This window comes from Sturnus vulgaris, unplaced genomic scaffold (genome assembly GCF_052056855.1).
Source record: "Sturnus vulgaris isolate bStuVul1 unplaced genomic scaffold, bStuVul1.hap1 Scaffold_156, whole genome shotgun sequence".
Lineage (NCBI taxonomy): Eukaryota > Metazoa > Chordata > Aves > Passeriformes > Sturnidae > Sturnus > Sturnus vulgaris.
The window spans coordinates 597,543-602,500 of record NW_028276073.1 but is presented as its reverse complement, the minus strand read 5'-3'; positions in this window follow the sequence as shown (position 1 = coordinate 602,500).

Here is a 4,958-nt window from a genome sequence, read left to right as displayed (position 1 = left end):
GCGGCCATCACACAGCCTGGGACGGTAAAGATGTTCCTTCCCCGGCAAGCGGAAGGAGCGACACCTCGCCTGCGACGGGAAGCGAATTGGACAGGAGACCGCCCTGCTCGAGGGACCGGACACCACCGAGACTTCGCCCGGAGGAGCCGGCCCGCCGGGGGCCCTTTCCGACGCGACCCGAAAAGCCTCATCGATCGGACGGGGACAGAAAGAAAAGCAGCCGCGGGGCAACGGGGAGCCCCCGCGGCCGCGGGTTCCTGGGACAACGGCAACGGAGCAGGGCTCCAACATGCGTGCGAGCGGGACACGTCCCCGAGAGGCCCTCCCTTGGCGCCGCCGAGCCTCCCCGACGCTCCCTAGGCCCCCGACGCCGGCGGGCCGCTTGCAACCTTCGGGATCGATCACGCAGCAGAGGAAGAGAGCGGGGGGTGCCGCCACCCGCCCGCGGGCCGCAAGACAACGGAAAACGGAGCAGCTGCCACCGACCACGCCGCGGGCCACCGGCTTTCGCCCGCCTCGCAGCGATCGGCTTCCCACCCGGAAAAAAAGCCGGGGGGAAGGGCAAGCCACCGCACCAAAAAAAAAACTAAAAAAAAAAGCACGCCATGCGTCGCACGACCCGTGCTAGCCACGGGGGTCACGAGCCAGGGGTGGGGGCGAGAACGCGCCTCTCAACTCCTCCCGTAAAACCCCTCCAACCACCGGACATACGGTCTCTTTTCTCACTCGCCAACACAGCCAGCCCTTCTCTCTCGCCTTTCGCTTTCGCTTCGGTGGCGGCCCGTGACCCTTCGTCAGCGCGCGCTTCTCGGTGCCGCGGCTTAGGGCCGCGAGAGAAAAAGAACGGAGGCCGGGCGGGCACCCCCACACTGCCCCGCACACCGGCACGCTTTAATAAAAAAGAACGGAGCCGCTCGCAAAACCCAGCCCCCGCCGGCAACGGCAACCACGGCAGCCGGGGCAGGCCAGACACCACGGGCCGCCCCGGCACGGTGCCTCGATCGCGCCCGGCCGATACCGAGAAAGGGCGAGGCGCCGCCGCCCCGCCCACGACACACTCTCGGGGGCTCACTCGCTCGCTCGCTCTCTGTTGGGTTGCGGGGTCCGTCCTGGGGGGGGGGACACGGCCGGCCACCGCGGCCGACCGCCGCCCCGGAAAAATTCTGCCCGCTACACGCGGGTCCCCGGCTTAGGGCCGAGGAAGGGGGACGACTTCAACAACACACGGCAGGGCCGGACACTCCCGTCACCGAGCCCCCCTTCGCAGGCAAGCAAGCGAAGCCGAGAGGCGAGGCCACACGCCCCACTGCATGTCCCCCGCTGCCCTTTCGATACGGACACAACTCTGGCAACACAGGTCGGGAGCGGGAAACGAGGCGCAGCCAACCTCGGCCAAGCGAGCCACGCCCGGGGGGCTCTCGGGGAGGGGGGCCAGGGAAAGCCCGGGCAGGCTCAACACAACCCCGGGCCGGCCCCACAGAAATCCAGCCCCGGCTGCCGGCCACCAGCGTGCACCGGGACCGACAGCCGAAGAAATGCCGCACCCGGCGAGCGGGCGGGGCCCCGACTTAAGGCCGGGCAGAAAAGGGGCGAGGCGCCGCCGCCTCGCCCGCCACCATCCCCGGGGGAGCGAGCGGGCGCCCGGCTCCCCGTTGTCACGAAACCGGCAGCAGCCGGGCCGGAGCGGGACACACTCGCGGCTTTCTCGCCCTCTCTCTGGGCCTTTTTCTCGCTTCTCCCCCGCCTGGAACAACGCAGCCTCGCCTGGGCCGGGGGAGCGCGGTGGCTCTCGGATCGCATCGCTCTCTCTGGGGGCTTTCTCGCTTCTCCCCCGGACTGAACACGCAGCCTCGGCCTGGGCCGGGGAGCGGCTCTCGGATCGCATCGGTCTCTCTGGGGGCTTTCTCGCTTCTCCCCCGACTGAGCACGCAGCCTCGCCTGGGCCGGGGAGCGGCTCTCGGATCGCATCGGTCTCTCTCTCTGGGCTAACCTGTCCCAGTCGAACTGGGTAAGACGGGAAGCCGGACGAAGCCACGCGACTCGCCCCGACATCGGCGGTGTTCTTCTGGCCCTGGCGACCGCACGCGCGTCCGCCCTTCTCCGCCACGGACACAGGCACGGCAACAGCCTGTGGGGATACGGCCCGTCACCTCGTTCCCATAATACGGACAGATGGGCCCGAAGCGGCGGAGGCCGGAAAGAGAACCGATGTACGTGACCGAGGGGGCGCAGTGGCGCACGCCGCCTTCTACGATGACATAGCCGGAGGCAGCGAGAAACAGCGACCCCTTGGAGTACTTCCAGGCCGGCAGCGGACAACAGGTCTACCAGCCATGAAACGGGCAACAGGTCTACCGACGGCTTGCTGCGGACAACAGGTCTACCCAGCCATGAAACGGGCAACAGGTCTACCAAGCTGCGGACACCAGGTCTACCCAGGGCATGCTGCGGACACCAGGTCTACCCACGGCTTGCTGCGGACAACAGGTCTACCCAGCTGCGGACACCAGGTCTACCCAGGGCATGAAAAGGGCAACAGGTCTACCAAGCTGCGGACACCAGGTCTACCCAGGGCATGCTGCGGACACCAGGTCTACCCACGGCTTGCTGCGGACAACAGGTCTACCCAGCCATGAAACGGGCAACAGGTCTACCAAGCTGCGGACACCAGGTCTACCCAGGGCATGCTGCGGACACCAGGTCTACCCACGGCTTGCTGCGGACACCAGGTCTACCCACGGCTTGCTGCGGACACCAGGTCTACCCAGCCATGAAACGGGCAACAGGTCTACCAAGCTGCGGACACCAGGTCTACCCAGGGCATGCTGCGGACACCAGGTCTACCCACGGCTTGCTGCGGACACCAGGTCTACCCAGGGCATGCTGCGGACAACAGGTCTACCCAGCCATGAAACGGGCAACAGGTCTACTCACGGCTTGCTGCGGACACCAGGTCTACCCAGCCATGAAACGGGCAACAGGTCTACCAAGCTGCGGACACCAGGTCTACCCAGGGCATGCTGCGGACACCAGGTCTACCCACTCAATGCTGCGGACAACAGGTCTACCCAGGCATGAATCGGGCAACAGGTCTACCAAGCTCCGGACACCAGGTCTACCCACGGCTTGCTGCGGACACCAGGTCTACCCAGCCATGAAACGGGCAACAGGTCTACCAAGCTGCGGACACCAGGTCTACCCAGGGCATGCTGCGGACACCAGGTCTACCCAGCCATGAAACGGGCAACAGGTCTACTCACGGCTTGCTGCGGACACCAGGTCTACCCAGCCATGAAACGGGCAACAGGTCTACCAAGCTGCGGACACCAGGTCTACCCAGGGCATGCTGCGGACACCAGGTCTACCCAGCCATGAAACGGGCAACAGGTCTACTCACGGCTTGCTGCGGACACCAGGTCTACCCAGCCATGAAACGGGCAACAGGTCTACCAAGCTGCGGACACCAGGTCTACCCAGGGCATGCTGCGGACACCAGGTCTACCCAGGGCATGCTGCGGACAACAGGTCTACCCAGGCATGAATCGGGCAACAGGTCTACCAAGCTCCGGACACCAGGTCTACCCACGGCTTGCTGCGGACACCAGGTCTACCCAGCCATGAAACGGGCAACAGGTCTACCAAGCTGCGGACACCAGGTCTACCCAGGGCATGCTGCGGACACCAGGTCTACCCAGCCATGAAACGGGCAACAGGTCTACTCACGGCTTGCTGCGGACACCAGGTCTACCCAGCCATGAAACGGGCAACAGGTCTACCAAGCTGCGGACACCAGGTCTACCCAGGGCATGCTGCGGACACCAGGTCTACCCACGGCTTGCTGCGGACACCAGGTCTACCCAGCCATGAAACGGGCAACAGGTCTACCCAGCTGCGGACACCAGGTCTACCCAGGGCATGCTGCGGACACCAGGTCTACCCAGCCATGAAACGGGCAACAGGTCTACTCACGGCTTGCAGCGGACAACAGGTCTACCCAGCCATGAAACGGGCAACAGGTCTACCAAGCTGCGGACACCAGGTCTACCCAGGGCATGCTGCGGACACCAGGTCTACCCACGGCTTGCTGCGGACAACAGGTCTACCCAGGCATGAAACGGGCAACAGGTCTACCAAGCTGCGGACACCAGGTCTACCCAGGGCATGCTGCGGACACCAGGTCTACCCACGGCTTGCTGCGGACACCAGGTCTACCAACTCAATGCTGCGGACAACAGGTCTACCCAGCCATGAAACGGGCAACAGGTCTACCAAGCTGCGGACACCAGGTCTACCCACGGCTTGCTGCGGACACCAGGTCTACCCAGCCATGAAACGGGCAACAGGTCTACCAAGCTGCGGACACCAGGTCTACCCAGGGCATGCTGCGGACACCAGGTCTACCCACGGCTTGCTGCGGACAACAGGTCTACCCAGCCATGAATCGGGCAACAGGTCTACCAAGCTGCGGACACCAGGTCTACCCACGGCTTGCTGCGGACACCAGGTCTACCCAGCCATGAAACGGGCACCAGGTCTACTCACGGCTTGCTGCGGACACCAGGTCTACCCAGCCATGAAACGGGCAACAGGTCTACCAAGCTGCGGACACCAGGTCTACCCAGCCATGAAACGGGCAACAGGTCTACCAACTCAATGCTGCGGACAACAGGTCTACCCAGCCATGAAACGGGCAACAGGTCTACCAAGCTGCGGACACCAGGTCTACCCACGGCTTGCTGCGGACACCAGGTCTACCAACTCAATGCTGCGGACACCAGGTCTACCCAGCCATGAAACGGGCAACAGGTCTACCAAGCTGCGGACACCAGGTCTACCCACGGCTTGCTGCGGACAACAGGTCTACCCAGGCATGAATCGGGCAACAGGTCTACCAAGCTGCGGACACCAGGTCTACCCACGGCTTGCTGCGGACAACAGGTCTACCCAGCCATGAAACG